This window comes from Macaca mulatta, chromosome 1 (assembly GCF_049350105.2).
Source record: "Macaca mulatta isolate MMU2019108-1 chromosome 1, T2T-MMU8v2.0, whole genome shotgun sequence".
NCBI lineage: Eukaryota > Metazoa > Chordata > Mammalia > Primates > Cercopithecidae > Macaca > Macaca mulatta.
This window is the reverse complement of record NC_133406.1, coordinates 129,543,827-129,563,554: the sequence shown is the minus strand read 5'-3', so window position 1 is coordinate 129,563,554 and position 19,728 is coordinate 129,543,827. Positions and strand designations below refer to the sequence as shown.

Here is a 19,728-nt window from a genome sequence, read left to right as displayed (position 1 = left end):
TCTGTACTGCCTGATGGGGGCCTTGTCCAGTGTCTGGCACCTGGTGCCTGACTTAAAACAGGTGCCCCATAAATATCTGTTTGTTGAGGCGTCTCTGTAGAGGACTGGACAAGAGGTGATGACTTGAAAGAATGCAGGAGGTCAGATTAGATGCCCCACTGCAGTGCTTCTGTGACACCCTGGACTTCCCACACATTATCACCAGTCTCACAAAATTCATCTGCACATTTTAGGCCTCTCTCCCCCAACCAGATCCTTTAGAGCAGAGATGAACTGACTTATGCTAAAAGCAGGTGCTAGATGATTGTTTATTGAATACATGGACACAACTTCATAATCCTGTAGATTGCTTTAGAGCTCAGCAGAGCTAATTCCCCTGGGAATCATGGTGGTGCTGCACCATGCCTGGATTTACCTCTTTCTTGGCAGCAAGACCTGATGTGTTCTCTTCAAATTTGCATTTGATATCATTCATCTCCCAGGCCAGATCCCTGAGGATCCTCAAGAATGGCTCCCAAATGTTGGCTGTGTAGTAGAATTGCCTGGGGAAGCTTTTAAATCCTAGTGCTCAGGTCACATTTTGGATAAATTCAATCAGAATGTCTTGGGGTAAGAGCCTGAGTTCAGTGGCTGTTAATGATCTCCAATTACCACCAAATGACCAAATGATCCCCAATCAGTGAGTGATTTTTAAGGACCCCACCAATGGCCCCAAGATCATCATTGCAGACAATCCCCAGTGGATATGAAAGTTTGGGAACTACCGGTTTCGGAAATGCATTTTACTATAGAAATTGAGTAAGTCTCAATATATCGGAAAATTAATAATGAGACCTGTGTCCCTGACACAACATAAATGGAGGTGCCACTGGAGAACATTTATCAAAGGATCTGGTGTGACAGCTGGAATTTGTACAGATGCTGTTAACGTTTGTAGATCATCCTGAGAAGTAGTTCAGTGAGGCACCTCTTCCTCAGCACGGTTACTCTCTCCTTCACCTGTGTGTTTATTCAGCACTTTAAATTATTTGTTGCTATGTTTTTCTCCTCACTAGTTGTGAGCAACTTGAGGGCAGGAACTGTGTATCCATAAGCACACTGAGCGTCTGGTGTCTAACCCTCGGTGGATGACAGACACCTGCTTGTGACATAAATGTGTCAGTGAATTCACTCACTCATTTATATACTCATTCAACAAATGATGATAGGAACAGACAGAAAGGTATGGCATTGGCAGAGAACAGGAGTTAATTAAGCAGAGAGCAAAACGAGGAGACTGAATTAAACACAGGGAAGTAAAAGCTGAAGAATAAGAGAAAGAAAAGGGTATTCATTTATCATTTGAATTCATGTAATGCAGTGGTGGGTAGGTTTGACTGGAAGAAGCATTTTTTAAAATCAAATGGACTCAAAAGTGAGTTAACATCTCTAAGTGCTCTGTCCTTTTTTTTTTTTTTTTTTTTTTTTTTTTTTTTGCGGGGTGGGGGGAGCGGGGGATGGAGTTTTGCTCTTGTTGTCCAGGCTGGAGTGCAATGGTGCCATCTCGGCTCACCGCAACGTCTGCTTCCCGGGTTCAAGTGATTCTCCTGCCTCAGCCTCCCACGTAGCTGGGATTACAGGCATGCACCACCATGCCTGACTAATTTTTGTAATTTTTATTTTGTTAGAGATGGGGTTTCTCCATGTTGGTCAGGCTAGTCTCAAACTCCTGACCTCAGGTGATCCTCCCACCTCGGCCTCCCAAAGTGCTGGGATTACAGGTGTGAGCCACCGCGCCTGGCCAGTGCTCTGTACTTTTTCTCCTTTTTAGGATATTTAGTCACAAGTAAAATAAATGAGTTACTATATATTATTTGCATACCATCCCTTTTCTCTTCCAAGTTCTACAAAGGCAGATCCTACTTGTGTCACTCACCTCCGTGTCCCCAGCACCCGGCACGGCATGACACACAATGGGTGCTCAGTAAGTATTTACCAAGCTATTCAATGGATTCACGGATTCAGTTCTTCTATTACCCAAAATCATCACGTCATCTTCATCTCAAAGTTGTTTTGAGGAATAACTTAGATAAAATATATAAGCACTGGGCACATGGTAGGCATTCAGTGATTGTTAAGTCATTATTATAATTGAGAAAAACAATAGACACTAAGCACCTACTTTGAAACAGACCTTATGCTAAATGCCGTGCAAAAAGGGACAATCAAAAGTGCCAAGAAATTGCATCTTTTAAAAGCTGTATGGGTTTGAGGACCCCATTGTCACTGCCTCCCCCTGCGCTCTCCCCAAAGAGCCTCGGCAAAAACCAGTACTCACTCACAATCATCTACCTGGCCACACCCCAACAGCCAGCCCTGGAACCGCTAAGCCTGGTCTTCCTTTCCACAACCACCAGATGGCAGCACAAAGCACACGGATGGACAATGCTCAGTGCAGGAGGGCTGCTGTCTCCAGCACAGGTCTGGCCTTGGTCGGCTGTTTGGGAGTCAACACTTAATGCTTTGCGATCGGTCCCTTCCTTTCCACTTCCAAGCCTCTGACCCCATCCCTTCACCCTGGAGTCACCTCACACCTGCAGGGTCCTCATTCACAATCCTTCCCAGAGTACCTGGAGTGCCTTCCTTTCGCCTCCATTCCTTTACTGACCCCCATGTTGCTTTTCATGAAGGTGCCAAATCCGTTGTCTCGCCCTTGAAGTGTCTCACCATCGCAGCTCACCTTATTTTGCTGCACTCCAGCAATGGCCTACCAGTCACCTCCTGTTCTCTGTCTTTGCTCACATCACTCCCTGCCTGCTATGTCCACACAGGCATGCTCACCCTTGCTGCCCCTCCTCTTCACCTCCTTGAAAGCCCAGCAGAGGCTCTCCTGCAGAAGTCTTCACGCTGGAAACCAGATGATGGCTCACTCTTCTATGTGCCCCATCACCACTTCCTTTCTTGGTAAGTGTTCAAAGGGTTTCAGGTTCGAGGTGACCTGGTTGCATGATGCTTCATCAGCAATCTCCAGGTGTTTCCTGTCACCCCAGCCAGGGACTGCAAGAACAGGTTTTTCTCTTAAAAGAGAAACTGAGCACTGGCAGACTAGCAGGGGTCGGTGAGCCATGCAGAGTTAGGAAGAGCAATCAGCACTTGGAAAACATGGCGGGAGACAACAGGGAAGGTGAAGGGAGTTGTGTATAAGTAATTCATTGTCTAGAGCTCAGTGTACAAGCAATAAAAGAGAAGTGTATAGAGAGGGTAGCAGGGACCAGATCTTACAAGGTCTAGAAGACTCTGCCAATGTTATTTGGACTTTACTTTGGAGGTAGGGGAGTCTTAAAGGATTTTAAGCCAGAGGGGTGACATGACTGGATTTTTCTATTAAGGAAGATCACTCTGGCTGCTGTGGGGGATAGACTGCTGGGGGGGCAATGACTGCAGGGCATAGGGAGACCACCTGCTGGGAAGCTGTTGCAGTGGTCCAGACAGAGATGTGGGTATGAACTAAAAAGAGATACTGCAGGGATGGAGTCAGTAGGCTAAACAAGCCCTGTAGACCTGTTGAGTCTGAGGGGTCCGTGGGATACCTGAGTGGGGAGTACAATGGGATTTGGATGTTCCTGCCTGGAGCTTGGGAGATAGGCCTGGGCTGGATCTAGAAGTCTGTATGGATGAGGCCTCTGACATGGATGAGATTAGGCAGGGAGCAGGGGTGCATGTAGAAGAGAAGAGAGGAAAGTGGGAACATTTAAAAGCCTAAAGACAAGGAGGAGCCAGAAAAGGAAATGGAGAAGGTACAGCCATAGATAGAGGAGGAATCAGGGGAGAGTGATGTCTTGGAAGCCATGGGTGAAAGCTGGCTAAAGGCAGCTGAGAGGTCAGGCAAGACGAGACTGAATGTGTCATTTGGAGGAAGCCACACGGAGGTCACAGTCTCAGTGGAGCCGTGTTGGGCAGAGGCGGAGCTCCGTGGGTTGAGTGAGTGGGCAATGAGGAGGTAGGAACGGGCTTGTAGGTACTCTTTGAAGACATTTGATTGTAAATAAAATGATGAAATTACGTGGTAGGTGAAGGGAATGTAGGATTAAAGAAGGTTTTATTTGTTTAAGGGTTTTCGTTTGTTTTAAGATGGAAGAGACTTATAGAGAGAAATAGATACAAAATGAGTAGTTGAAGATCCAGGAAAATAAGGAGAGAGAATTCCTGGAGGGGAGAATTGAGAAGGGATTCAGAGCACAGGTGGAGGGGTCATGCTCGGTAAGACCTGGGACACTTCTTTATTTTTATTTTATTTTTTGAGATGGAGTTTTGCTCTTGTTGCCCAGGCTGGAGTGCGGTGGTGCAATCTTGGCACACTGAAACCTCCATCTTCCGGGCTCAAGCGATTCTCCTATCTCAGCCTCCCAAGTAGCTGGGATTACAGGAGCCCGCCACCACGCCCAGCTAATTTTTGTATTTTTAGTAGAGATGGGATTTCACCATGTTGGCCGGGCTGGTCTCGGACTCCTGACCTCAGGTGAACCACCTGCCTCAGCCTCCCAAAGTGCTGGGATTACAGGTGTGAGCCACCTTGCCTGGCCCAGACCTGGAACACTTATTTGATCATAGGAGGTGAGAATGGATTGGAATTGGCTTTGGCTGAGAGTACAGGGGCTGGCTGAGGTGAGGGTCCTCAGGCACCTGGAACTGAAAGGTCTTCGCTAAGACAGACTGAACTCTGCCCAGATCTTGGTGAAAAGGAATGATGTGGCAGTACTTCCTCTCCTTGTGGCTGTGGGATTTTCCCCATCAGGACCCCTAGACTGGGTAAAGGAGTGAGAAGGCCACCATGTTATTGATGCAGGGTGGGACTGTGCTGGTGAGGGAGCAGGAAAGGGGTTATTGGAGTTGGAAATCTTGCAAGAAAGTACTTAAAGCAATGCCTAAGGGTTCTGGGCTACTGGACTGGTGGGAGTGCTGACAGTAGGACACTGATAGGCTGGGAGAGAAGACAGTGCTCAAGGGTGGAAGGTATCAAAAACATGCCAGAGACCATGCATATGGGATTCAGAAGCAAGAAAGCGTGAAGGCAGAGAGGTGAGAGTGGGATGTTTGAGCTTAAAATTCCCAAGGAGTGCAAGTCCCGTCAAAGTTCAGGATGTGGCCTTGAGTGGGGTCCCTAAGCAGAGTCAGGGTGTAGGAGCCTGGAGAGGAAAAGGTCAAAGGTATTGGCCTCCAGGATTCTGGATGTCAGGGTGAGGACTGAATTTGAGGGGAAGGCTGTGAGCCAGGTGCCAAGGCCTTGGATGGCTGAGGAGTGAATGGGTGGGCAGCTCTGAGAGGGGGTCTTGTTGTGTTCTAGATACTGAAAGATGAGCAGGGGATGCCTCAAAAGGCCACTGGGTGTAGTCCAGCCCTAGGTCAGCTGTGCTTGGGTGACCTGCCTGAGGACAGGTAGCAAGAAAGTGGCTGAGACAAAATAAAAATTAACTTTATGTCTGTAATCACTTAACTCTTCCAATCCTCACGGACTGACGGTCTGTACACATGTTCTGGTTCACTAAAAGCTTGGGGTTGACAAGACTTTTTATTCTCCTGAATTTGTAGTACATATTCACCATGTGACTTTTAGAAACGCATGTCATATTCTACCAGCCTCAGTTTCCCCCTCTGAATGCCAAGAGGCTGACCAGAGCGGCGAGTGTTCAGCCTTGTCAGGTGGAGCCCCAGTGATTCAGTGGAAGAGGCTAAAGGTACTTGGGTGGTGTTGCAGAGCTGGGGGTGGAGACATTACAGGGAATCTGTAGGGGATCAGCTCCTGGCCCCGCCTTGGTCTTCAGCTGAGCAGCTACCCTTGAACCTGCCAGAATCCTAGACTTCTGCATGAGATTTTGTTTGGAAAGAGGATTCTGCTGCCTAAAACAGTGTGAAAAATCATAATCTTGCCCAGCCCTGACACTGCGTGAGCCTGTTGCCTTCCTGTACTGGAAGGAGTACCCTTGGCAGTGTGTCCCTGCTGCTCGCCGCTGTCAATTTTAATGCCTAAGCGCTTGGCAGGAACATGGGCAGTGTCAGGACCTCTGTAATGCACTTGGCAATGAGCTGATGCTCGTCAGTGGTAGTTGTGATGCCTCTCAGAAATCTGACTTTCCTGAAGTGGTTTTGATGGGCCAAGGGCTTGGGTGCTCCTCAGTGACCTTGATGATGAATTACATCTGGGATCCAGTGAGTAGAACAGACAGGTTCTTTAGCTGAGGAACAAAGCCCAGACCTGTTCTTCATCACCTAGCCCCAGCTGGGATCTCTTGTTGCCAGGCTGGCAGCTGTGAGGGATCACTGGGCCACCAGGAAGCCTTCCCAGCTGGGACTGTTCTGAAGATTTGTGCCAGAGAAACTACATCTGTGAGTCACTGCTCAGCGGAAAACCCAGCTGCTCAGCTCAGCCCCGGCCCCAGTGACCCGGGGAAGGACCAGAAGGCAGAATGAGAATAAAAGATGGGCTGATTTGCTTTTCTCAGTTTCCATAGCAGGTTATCATATTTGCAGTTCTTCATTTCATGAGGGAAGTTGAGAGTGGAACTGGAATCAAAAGAAGTACTCAGATGGTGAAGCCCGTAGCTGTTGGGTGTGGAGGTTTTGGCTGAGCCACCAGAGATACTCCTCTGGCCCTCGGGGTCCTTACTTGGACTCATCACCGTTTTTTTTGTTTGATTGTTTTTTGTTTTTTGTTTTTTGGTTTTTTTTTTTTTTGATCCACAGGAGGCTACAGCCAGGCTCATAGTCTGGCACATGGCATTTCTGGACAGTGAGAATCAGGAAATGGGGGTGACCCACTTCTTAGAGTGGGTCTGATGAATCATGGGAAAATCTCTCAATATTGAGACAGAGATACTGGAAGGAGGATGAGATTTGTTTTATAAACAAGAGGGATTCTTGGTGTCATGGCTGCCTTCTCAGAAGGGAAGATCGGCCAGGTGTGGGCCTGAAAGCCATAGGTGTTAAAGGGCTGACCCTGAAACAGTCCCTGCAAGGATAGGGGTGGACCATCAGGACCATGATGGGAAAGTGCTGGTGTTTGGGATGTCACTTCCCACAAAGTGACAATCACTGCAGAGGCCAAGAAGCCTCCCACTGGGTTTGGAGGGTCACTATCTCTTCAATTAAAGTAAGGCAAATTCTTAGCTGCCAAGGAGACGAGGTGACTTTGGGTTCTAGTCTCAGATGAGTCCTAGTGGGATAGACGCCTGTCTTGCTCTGCTTGACGCAGACCAGACATGATGGGTAGGACTTAGTTCCACAACGATGTGGGGAGTCCTGTGAGCAGGTGGGAGTGTGTCTGGAGCATGCCTAGAATCGTGGGCCCTGCATGGTAAAGGTCCTGCAAACCAAGCCAAAATGGGGATGCTTGTAGGGCTGGGGATGTTTAGCCTAGAAAAGGGCACAGGAGGCTAGTGTTTTTGGAATCCCTGTTGCTACAGATGGCAGAACTGAGGCCAATAGATGGAGATAACAGGAAGAAAAATTGTGACTCACCAGAAATAAAGCTAGCTGATATTTTAAGACAGTAAAGTCTAATGGTTAAGATCTTGGACTCTAGAGTAGAGTCACAATGGGCACCACCCTGAATCCTGCCCACAGATGTGGGTCTGCGACCCACTTGGTATTGGCCTGCCCTGCCCTGGGATTTAAAAACTTGCATCAGTCATCAGCACAAATTGGGAGATTATGCTTACAAATCTATATGGATAGCCTCTTTTTAAAAATCTGAGGATCTGATCACCCATGTTTCTACTCTCTCCTGTAACAATAAATTGGACGTGGGTGGCAGCTGCCTCTTCTGAATAAACAGTTGCACTGTGGTTTTTCACAAGTGCTACTTCCTCCACCTTTCTTACATTTGCACAGTTTCACGGATTCCCAGGTGTCTGTAGGTATTGTAGTTTGCAACCCTGTTCTAGTTAAGAACTGAGGGTTTGTAACCTGGCTTTGCCAATTTTAAGTTACTGTGACCTTAAAGAAGGGGGTCAATTTCTCTAAGCCAGTTTCCTTATCTGAATATGAGAATCATAATAACACTTACCATGAGTTAAAGAACTCATCACCCTTTTTTTTTCTGATCCACAGGAGGCTACAGTCAGGCTCATAGTCTGGCACATGGCATTTTCTGGACAGTGAGAATCAGGAAATGAGGGTGAAGGAATGGCTGGCAAGGAGTGAAGCACGGCATGAGAGCTCACCAACTCTTAGCTGGTGGAACGCTGTCCAACAGTGGAGGAGGTAGCCTTGGGAGCTCTATCACCAATGCTGGGCCTGCAGAGGGGCTGCATGACCTGACAGTAGCCAGGACTATAGAGGAGGACAGCCATCAAGAACTCTGAAATAAGTGGATCATGCAGCAGTACTCCTTGGGCTCTTCCCAATGACCAAGTCAAAGGTGTTGGTGTAGAGCTTCTTTTGATGCTCATTAAAATCAAATTTGAGGCCGGGTGTGGTGGCTTACACCTTTAACCCCAGCACTTTGGGAGACTAAGGCAGGCAGATTGCTTGAGCCCAGGAGTTTGAGACCAGCTTGGGCAACGTGGCAAAACCCTGTCTCCACCAAAAAACAAACAAACAAACAAATAAACAATAACAACAACAACAAAACCCCCCAAATTAGCCAGGCATGGTGGTCCATGCCTGTATTCCCAGCTTCTTGGGAGGCTGAGATGGGAGGATTACCTGAGCCCAGGGAGGTCGAGACTGCTGTGAACTGTGATTGCTCCTCTGCACTCCAGTGTGGGCAACAAAGGGAGACCCTGTCTCAAAAATAAGTAAAATAAAATAAAAATAAAATAAAATTGATTTGATCTGGAAGGAAATTTTATAGAAAAGAATGTGTCACCTGGAGTAACGTACATCCACTTGGGAGGCTGCCGTGTGCTCAGAGTGAGTTGGAGTTCCAGCCCCAGCTGATGGTGGGTGGGAGCATTCCCCTGCCCCTTCCTGCTCTGCCACAGGGCTCCTTGGAGCTCACTGGCAGCATGTCCTCCCTTGGTAGCTGGATAGGCCCCTCAGTGGGCTGTGCAGGCTGAGCAGCCATGGGGGACAGCTAAACCCATACCCATACCCCAAGCCTGTGACAGAGTGGTCCAGCACTTCAGGACCTGCCTGGGTCCTGGGTCTGCCCCTGGGTGGGGCCTGGGTGGTATGGATTCTCTTTGGGTGGTCTGGACTCAGCCTGATGAGAGAGCCTTTGGTGGCTGGTTTCCATTGGCCCCTGAGAAGCCCTCTGCTGGAGCGGCATGGAGTGACTGAGAGAGTCAGTTCTGTGTCTTAAGCCGTCATGTATTTTCTGGTTCTGGAAGCAGAATCTGCTTTATGTGCTTCAGATGCTGAGCCAAGGGCAGACACATCCTTATTCTCAGAGAGCCACTACAGGGGAGGAAGCAGGGGTCTACTGGCCATGAGCACAGCAGTACATGCCACATATCTGCCCGACAGGCTGGGAAAAAGCTTGGGGGAGAAAGAGGGCTCATCAGGCCTGGAGGCTGCAGGAAGCCAGCCTCCTGGGCTCTGAGGATGGTGCCATGACACCAGTGCTGAGGACTGGTGGGCGTAGTGGGGTGAGTTGAATGAGCTGGGAATTCGTGTTCTGAATCTATTTCCCCCGCTGCTTCTCCACTCCTCTGTTCTCTCTCCCCTCTCTTCAGCATTCACTGTAGCCTTGATAATTAGAATATCATCACAGTCAGTGAGCAGCTGTCAATGACCCATCTCCTTGTCTCAGCACTGGGTGGTGCTTGTATCTCCCTTCTGACTGGCTGAGGAAGCAGGGCAGCAGGAGGCAGGTGCTGGTCCAGAGCCCCTCTTCTTGCAGAATCATTAGGCAAAGCTCCCGGCAGCCTAACTTATGCAGATATCAGAGCTCAGGCTTTGGTTCTTGTACTTGAGCTAATTGGCATCTTTGGAGAAGCTTTTCAGCCTCTGGCCTGTGGGCACCTGTCCCTGAGGGGTGGCCCATCATTCAGCCTTGGTCTTTGCATTAGGCCTGTATTGCTTCTGAGTTTTCACCCCAAGCCATGTCTGATGGCCTTTGGCTGGAATCTGGGATGGTAGAAAGCTGTTGAGACAGTTGGGTCTAAATTAAATATTAGATCTGAGTGGGTTTCATGTATTTCATAGCATAATTTTGTTGGGATATTTATTTGCTCTTCTCCTGGTTCTCGCGAATTAATAATGGAGTAAAATCCATTTTGACATTCAGCACTGATTTGCTTACATTCTGCTGAAGTGCACCTGCTCTGTGAGGGAGTGGGTGTGTCAGGAGCCTGGGAGAAGTGGGGGCAGACAACAGAAACTTCAAAGGAGAGGCATGGTTTGGGCACTGACTTTATATGTGAAAATGTGATTCAGCCTTAAACTTGTGGGTCACCTGCTAGATGACAAGCGCGAGATCAGACTCCAGTGGGAGAGTAAAATCATGGAAGATACTGTCTTCTTTCAGGAAGCTTATGTTGGGGAAATAACTGCAAACACAACAATACCAGCTAAAGAGCAGAGTGCAAAGACAGGTGGCTCTCCCCTATTCCACTGCATATACACTCACAATCAAATACACATATGTACACATTTTGTCAAACCTGTGAAGACCAAACCAGGCTCTGGGTTTTGGGACTGGGGTCATCAAGACCTACAGGTAAAATCTCCTCTTTTCAAATCTGCATTTCCTTATAGCAAAGTGGTGAGAGCACAGGTCCTAGAGCCGGAAGGCCTGCCTGAGAATCTGGCTCCCTCCGTACTAGCTGTTTATGCCTGGACATGCCACTTAACCTGTCTGTGCTTCAGTTTCCTCATCTGTAAAATGGGAATTTCAGTGTCTATTTCACAGATTTGCTGAGAGGTTTAAATAAGTTAAAACATGTACATGCTTCAAACAGTGTCTGGCACATGGACTGTGCTCAGTGGCTATGACTGTTGTTCCAAAGATCTGACCACTTTTCACCGCTTGCAGAGGTAAATGATAGATGTTCAGACCATAAGGGAAAAACAGAGGCCCATTTTTAGGATGAGAAAGTGGGACAAATAATACAATATCTGCTTGGTTTCAGGAGAGGAGAGGGTCCTGGAAACTTGGTGCTTCTTACACAGCTGCTAAGCCCCAACTCAATTCAATTCATCAAAAGTATAATGAGGATCTGCTGTGCACAAGGTATGTAAGCATTGTGGGGAAACAGGTGCTTCAAGTATGGAGCCCATCCTCTACCTCAGGAGGTGGAACAGACAGATACAAACAAAGAGTAGGACATGATAAATATCATAAACACTCAGGAAGACCCTAAGTTGTGAGAAGGGAGGAAAGCCCTCATGAGTGTTGGAGAAGAAGATATCAGGGACAGCATACATCAGAACAGGAAGGCAGAAAAGCTTGAGAACAGGACAGAGTCTATTTTGGTTGGAGCAAGCTTGGGTGAGAAAGGGTGTTGGGCTATCAATGGAGAGTGTGGGATGCAAAGGCAGGGTGAGTTGGCACTTCATCAACAGAAAATGGAAGGCCACTGAAGACTTTCTGAGCAGGAGTAGAATCTTTTTATATTTTAAAACTAACAGACTATAGTAGGTGAGGAAGATGGAGGGATGAAAGACGACAACATTTGTTCATTTGTTTGTTTGTTTTGCCTGGGTGACTATCCGCATGATGGTATCTGCTAGAGATAGGGAAGTCAGAAGGAAGGGCCAAATCACTGGAGAAAGAAAATGCTTTGCTTGGACAGTCTGCATGGGAAGTTCCAGTGAGTCATCCTGGTGGCAATGACTGGCAGATTGTTGGAAATGGAAGAGCTAAAGAGAGAGAGTCTAAGAATAGAGATAGGGATTTGGGAGTTAGTGGCAAATAGAGTCAAACTATGGAAATGTATATGATGGCCTGAGAAGAAATTATAGGAGAAGTAAGAAGGACTAAGGGCTGAGCCTGGGAGACAGGACATGGAGGGGAAAGGCAGCTGAGATGAGCCTTGAAGAAGACTGAAGAGGTATAATTACTACTGAGGAGAAGCAAGGCAGTTCAGTGTGATGGATGCCAAAAGATGAAGAAGTCAAGGAGGTAAGACCCAAAGAAAGGCTACTTTGGGGCTCCTGGTGACCTGGGAGAGCCATCTGCGTAGAGTTCTGGGATGCGCAGGGTGAGAGAGCATGGTAGAGCAAAGGGTTGTGGGAAGATCTGAGAGGCTTTGTAGAATTAAGGGAAGAGATGAGATACTACGCACGTTAAGTCTTGCCTGTCTTCCTAATGCATGAATTAAGATCAGAAAAGAGAACTAGAGAAAGAGGCTGGATGGCTGCCAGAAGCCAGAATATTAAGAAATTGGGCCGGGCGAGGTGGCTCACGCCTGTAATCCAAGCACTTTGGGAGGCTGAGGCGGGCGGATCACAAACTCACGAGTTCGAGACTAGCCTGGCCAACATGGTGAAACCCTGTCTCTACTAAAAATACAAAAATTAGCTGGGTGTGGTGGCAGGCTCCTATAATCCCAGCTACTCGTGAGGCTGAGGCAGGAAAATAGTTCGAATCTGGGAAGTGGAGGTTGGAGTGAGCTGAGATCGCGCCATTGCATTCCAGCCCGGGTGACAGGGTGAGACACTGTCCCCCCACCCCCCCCAAAAAAAAAGAAAAAAAGAAATTGGTATTAGTAGCAGAAATGCAGAGTGTGAGAGGGTGTATATAAATGGATCACTAAGAAGACAAAGATTGTTTATAAAATAGAATTGCCTGATTATGAACCAAATACGAATCAGTTATAATATGTTAATATAAAACATTTTTTCTTAAGGAAAACAACTTAGACAATATCAAATATATTTAAAATGTTGGGTAGGCAATGGTTATGAAGGGGGAGAAGCATGCACTTCTCCAACTGCACCATCACTAGCCACATGACTTCCTGTGAGTTATGACCCCTCTGCTTCACATTCTCATCTGTGTAATGGGGATACTAACACTTTTCAAGGTTTTTGCGTTGTTGTAAGGACTGAGTGAGCTATTGAGGAATCTGAATGCAAAGGAGTTATTATCCCAGTGCCGTGTGCATGGTGAGTAGGTGCTGAGTAAGTATTAACTATCATCACTGTTAGCTTTTCTTGGCTGTCGGTAGCGCAGTCTTGGAGAGAACAGTTTGGCATTCTGGGCCCTGATATTTAGCTGGATGGATGCTCAAATGCTTGCCTTGGGTGGATAAATGCAGCTGAAGTAGAAGTGAAAGATCGTGTGTGACTAAACAAAAGAGAAAAGGGAAGATAAAGGAGAGGTTTAGTGCATTTGTGAGTGAGTGAGTGAGTGTGTGTGTGTGTGTGTGTGTGTGTAGGGAGAGAAGATGGTAACAATGTTAGGAGAAAGGCAGCATTTCATGACTGGCAGAAATGGGTTCCATGTTACCACTGCATGGTCGACTTAGATCCGGGAAACTTGTGGTTTCACAATTCACAGTTGTGAACATTGGTGCTCTTTATCAAACCCTTCAGTCAAAACTGCAAATATACAGTCCAGAACCACAGATTTCTTTAATTTTGACTTTGTAGCTAAGTCATCCTAATCAGGGACTCTCCTACCCACACCCAAACTCAGTAAACCCAAAGAATACTGAGAATATCAGACCAAAATATTTGGTGTACAGTTTGGATTTGTGTTCTGTCTTCTCCAAGTCTCAATTTTCTTCTCTGTGATGATTGCCTAATGTCTACCTTTTTGAATGTCTATGGAGATATGTTTAAGTACTTGGTAATCTGGAATGTGCTAAATAGAGGTTTTTTTGTTGTTGTTTTGTTTTGTTTTGTTTTGAGACAGAGTCTCGCTCTGTCAACCAGGCTGGAGTGCAATGGCACTATGTTGGCTCACTGCAACCTCCGCCTCCCGGGTTCAAGCGATTCTCCTGCCTCAGCCTCCCAAGTAGCTGGGATTACAGGTGTGAACCATGGCACCCGGCCAGAGGTTATCTTTCTATACTAGTTTTCTTTAATATTTTATTTTGGATTTGTTCTATGTGAATTTATCTGAAGTTGATTTGAACCTGTTTACATTGTAATCTGTAACACATTTTGGGCAATAAACTTCATATGCTGACTACTTAGCTTCTTTCGTTCATTTTAAATTTACTTCTCAAGTGTTCAGCTTCAGGGAATGCTCTTCAGGAACAACATTCCTGGATCTGGTGATCAAGAACCTTTGCTCTCATTTTTCATTTTCTCCCAGTCTGAGGAGGCCCTGACTCTGCCCAGTGAGGCTGCTCTCCCTCTGGTAATGCCCATCCTGTCAGCCACGATGTGAGTGTTCTTGAGCTCTGCCTTGTGCATGAGGTTTGTCCAACTGGGGGAGGGAGCTAGAGTCAACACTGTGTCCCAGATGTAGGCAGTATGGTTGCTGTTCTGGCAAGGTAATCTGTGGGTTCTATGGAACATTTTTAAATCCTAACCTGCTTTCTCTTTAACTAGCTTCTCTTCCTATCCCTTTAAATCTTTATTTAAAAATTATCCCAAATGTCTGCTAGTAGCCTCCATACAATTCAATATATTTGGTGCATTACAAAATCCTTAAACATGACTTCTGGATGATCTTTTTTTTATCTACCCTCCATTAACAGAAACGACGTAGAACTGCTTGGATTTCTCTCACCTCCTCCTTCACCTCCCACCCCACCTCACCCTCCACTCCCCCTCACCCTCCACCCCCAAATACTGAAGTGTTAATGGGGATAGTGCATTGCTTAAGCTGTCACAGTGTGTGATCAAGACAAACTGAAAGTCCTCTAAACCATCAATAGTAATTCCATTCTCCAGGAGAGATGGTAAATTCTTGCATGCAGGAGATATTAGTCGCTCTGTTTTAGTCTGAATTGCGCACAGAATTTCCTGGGCTACTGTAAGGTGGAGTAATCCCAGATTGCTGGAGCTGTTCCGTGCATCCATGGGATAATGTATAATGATCAGTAACCTGTAAAGTGCTGAACTAAGGTTATCCTTTTATCCTAGTTTCCTTTAATAATATATTTTGGATTTGTCACATGTGAATTAATCTAATGTCTTGTAAGTGGGTGGAGTTCTGGTGTGTCCTGATCTTTCTCGATCTGCCTGGAGTCAATCAACATCCAGGAGTGAGGAGTGGAATGAAGAATGGAGATTCTAGAACCAATATCTAAAAATATGTGTGGAGGTGGGGGCAGGGAGGGAGTTCTTGGCAGGCTACCAGGAGGATTCTTGCTTCCATATTCATTTATCCATCAATCATTTGTTGGGGGCTGTGTTGTTTGGTGGCCTCTGTGGCTGAGCCATGAGGTAAAGCTGATGACAAAGATTTCACTCTGATAGTCTTCTTGCTCTCTGAAGAAAGGCATCCCCTCTTCCCCTGGGAGGCCCACCCTCTGCCTCTCAGCTCATCACTCAGTTTGAAACTAGGCTGTCTGAGCTGTCTCATTCCGCTTGTGATCATGAGCCATTCTGACTTCCTCTATTTCCTCTTCTTTTATTTACTATTCTGTAGTCCTCCCCATGCTTTCAAAACTGAAGGAATGGTTGAGTTGCCATGGCAACCCTCTGCCCCCACCTCTTTTTCCTTTCTCAACAATTTTTCTACATTTTAATAAAATTACTATTTATAGTGCACAAAGCTGCATTCCCCTCCACTGCAGCTCTGCAAGGGAGGTTTTCTGTCTGACCAGAATACTAATGACTAAACCATGGCTTTCCAGTGAGGAAGTGAGGAAGCCCTCCAGAGCAATCACTTTGGGAGACATATGTGTTCTTTAGGACATTGCTTAAGCATGTATGCAGGGCTTGGCCTGCATATATGAAGAACCTCAGTTGGCAGGGCTGAAACCCCATCCTTGTAAAATATACCACATAAATGTTGAATATGGAATTCGCAGCACTTTGGGAGGCTGAGGCGGGTGGATCACTTGAGGTCAGGAGTTCAAGACCAGCCTTGGCAACATGGTGAAACCCTGTCTCTACTAAAAATACAAAAAAATTTAGCTGGGCATGGTGGCACATCCCTGTAATCCCAGATACTCAGGAGGCTGAGGCAGGACAATCACTTGAGTCTGGGAGGCAGAGATTGCAGTGAGTTGCGATTGCACCATTGCATTCCAGCCTGGGTGACAGAGTGAGAGCCTGGGTGACACAGCAAGACTGTGTCTCAAAAAAAAAAAAAAAAAAAAAGAACCGATCTTTTAGGGTTTTTTTAAGGATCCAGTAAATTAATATAGACAAGGACTTAAAAGAGCGTCTGTTGTCATTTGTTATAGGCATTTGAATTATCATTTTAGTAGCTTATTAACATCCATGAAGACTATTCCAAATGTGAGGTTTTACAAAGGTTTTATAGCTGTTGAGGGATAGGCCTGGTGGAGGGGGTTAGGAATGGTTATTTTGTATGAAATGAAACATTTAGACTACATTGAAGAGTGGAATGAAGGAGTAGCTTTTAAATTCTTAGTATTCAATAATGAAAATATTCATTCTTTATCATGTTTTGGGACTTTATAAAAACAAATTCTATATAGGAGCAAGGCAGATTATGTTAGCTTAATCTGAACTTATATTGTTTATTCATTCAAAGGGCTCACAGGTGGAAAATCTCCAAGTGAGGTTATACAGTAATGATCTGGTAGTAGTGCTATTTAAACTTTCATGTGCATATAAATCACCTGGGATGTTTATTACAATTCAGATTCTAATTCAGTGAGTTTGGGGTGGAGCCTGAGAGTCTACATTTCTATCAAGCTCTTAGATGATGCTGATGCTGCTGGTCCCTGAGGACCACTGAGTAGCAAGGTTTAAGGTTTTTGGGGCCAGCTCTTCCTAAAGACACTTTTAAAACAAAGTTATGGGTTGAGTGGAAGGGGCTTTCCAATTTCCTAGTTAGACCTAAAGCTGGAATTACCCAATATTAATAGAACTGGGCCCTCATGAGAGAATGAGGTGAAGAATCACCAGTGGAAGCCAGAAGACTTCTCTTTTTCTGAGATTTTAACAAGAGAAGTCAGGGAAGGCTATATACTTTTTTAATTTTAATTTTTATTTTATTTTATTTTTTGGCCAGGAAGCTCAGAGGTGCCTGACTGCATTGTATTCAGGCTCTTCTCTTGCTTTATAAGTCAGATGTGATTACTCACTTAATTTTGTTCTTGAAGCATTTTCAGAACCCAGTAAAACTCATCATTTTCCTGAATGAGAGTTAAGGCTCTTTTTTTTTTTTTTTTGGTGGTGATTTATTCAGAATATTTTGTTGGACTAAGATCCAAGTGAAACTGAGCCAAAAGAAGACATAATTATTAAAACATTAACTTGAAATTTCAACTTCTGTTTGAAAGCATCGCTTTCCTATCTAAATGTCTGTCAATATCTTATTTAAGTCTTTTTTTTTTAAACAAAGCAAAACAAAACCTTTGACATGTTTTTAAGAACTAACAATAATGGTGATATACAACAGCTGCAGTCTCACTTCCGAATGGAGGAATTAAAGGCTCATGTTAGAAGATGAGAGGTTTAGCTACTTTAATCAGCCAGTGACTCACAATTACGAGTCATGTGATTCAACAATCTCAGTGACTGTGAGTTTCTCTTTGGAGGACTGGGCAAACTGTGAAGAAATATGTGAAATTAAAGAAAGAAATGTGAAGTAGACTTCCTCTTTAAATTCTAGATTAGCCATGACTCAAAGAGCATGGTAGGACATCTGTATATGCTCATTTTATTAGAAAGGGCATCTCAATTGGATTTAGACTTCTATCCATGTAATCCATCTTCTTTTTGCAGGCAGGATTATCTCTAGGCTAGTACAGAAAAATTGTCATTTCTATTAGATTATTAAGCAAGGTCTGTATCATCTCTCAAAAAGACCCACAGATCAAGATACGTTCACATCAGTGGAGGAGGAATTGCCCTTTCAGTGGCACTTTCAGCCTTTGCAGATGCCAATTCAATCAACCAGTAACAACTCAGATGGGAGATGGGAGAGTGCGGCTAAGATGGACAAGAATACACTTTCAAAATGCAAAGCTTTTCTGCAGCATTAGGGGTCATGGAGATGTTAAAAGACTTTTCAAGTAGCAACCACACAATAGGACTCCAGACTAAAGGCTCCTCAGTTGACAGATAACCAGTGGGAAAAGATGAAATGAGAATTATCTGAGAATGGCTATCATAACCTATCCTTAAAACAGAAGAGCTTTGTTCCTTTTAAGCTTGTGGGAGCCTGTTATAGTAGCAGCCTTATAATTTGTCACTGAATAAATCACCAACACCAAGTTACATTAATTATATCTTACTCTTCAGCTCCTTAAATTTCTCCTTAATAGACCTAAAGGAATTGTGATGAATAAGGATTGAGACCATTTGCAACCTTTGGAGTTAGTGTTTTGCTTTCCAATAATTGACATTTTTATCTATTAATGCAGTTAGGAAAATTCATGTTTTCAGTTTTGATAAGAATTTTGCCTAGAATTATCAGCAACTAAAATCTTACTCTAAGTTAGTCAATTGTTCTTGATGATTATAATGATCTAAAGTTTGATGCCCAAAGCCTCATGTAGGTTAATTTCCAGTAGATTCCATAAGAATGAGAGAATGTGTGTATGTTTTTGAACTGGGAGACATTCTGACTGGGATGTACAGAGATATAAATGGGCAAATCCAGTACAGTTTAAACATAAGAGTTCTTATCCGAGTGGAATACTTTAAAGGGTTGGAGATTGAAGTAGCCCTCTGATGAAGTCTAGAAACTACTGGAAATGTTTAAATACTGTGGTTTAAAATTACACTTGAGATAAAATCTGATTTCCTGTTTCTAAGTCAAAAAGCTTACAACAAGGACCTTGAAGGTTCCTGGAATAATAAACAACTCTTCTAAAACGGCAACTGGATGAGGTAAGTGTGGTTGACTAGAAAGTCAGATTAATTTTCTCAACACTACTCATGTTTCAAAATTAAGAGGGAAAATTTCCAAGAGAGAGACATATCTGAGGTCATGTTGAACCCAAAATAGTTTTAAGTGCTGCAATAGTTTGAAACATTTTTAAAGGTTTTACACTGCTAAAACAATGAGCTAGTTTCCTCAGATTGCATTTGTTTTACCAATTTAGTGTTGAGAGCCTCTTAACAGTGGTATATCAATGTGCAACATTTCTTGCAACTTATAAAAGTAGACTGGAACTGGCTACAAGGAGCTGGAAATCCTTCCCCATCTCATTGGCCTCGCTTAGTCCTTCCTACTTAGTCATCAAGCCTAAATCCTTCTCTTATTTCCTGAAGGCCCCTAAGCTAATTTTCTCTTCCTTCTTTCTCACAGTTCCCTGAGCCTACCTGGTATAGAACTTGTCACTATGCCATAATCATAGGTGTTCTAATTTCCCACTATTTCTATGAGATATTTGAGGATAGAAGTTACATCTTCTCAGTATCTTATTTATTCAACAAATATTTATTGAGCATCTGTTATATACTAGGCACTGTAAATACAAAGATGACAAGGACAGAGTCAGCTCTCAAGTTATTCACAGTTTTATAAAAGAAAAAAAAGAGTAGACAGTTATATTTTGTGTCAAGTTCTTTGATGGAGGGCTCTTGATATAAAATATCAGATAGATACTTAACTGAAATCTTCCTGGAGAAAACGTAAGTTTTGGAAGATAAGTAGCTATCATCCAACTAAGTAGAAGAACAATGTGGATGAGTGAAGTGGGGAAGAAAAAGAAAGGTGTAAAGATATTTCTGGGCAGAGAGATCAGCAAATGTGAAGGT

At 44.6% G+C, this 19,728-nt stretch overlaps 1 long non-coding RNA gene across 1 annotated transcript; it reads left to right on the top strand.

Annotated features, from left to right (window-relative positions):
• The first annotated feature begins 1,128 nt into the window (after window positions 1-1,128).
• On the top strand, window positions 1,129-8,814 carry LOC144332100 (uncharacterized). The gene is made up of 2 exons (XR_013399859.1): window positions 1,129-2,943; window positions 8,086-8,814. It is a non-coding gene; the product is annotated as an uncharacterized LOC144332100 (long non-coding RNA).
• Window positions 8,815-19,728: the final 10,914 nt, after the last annotated feature.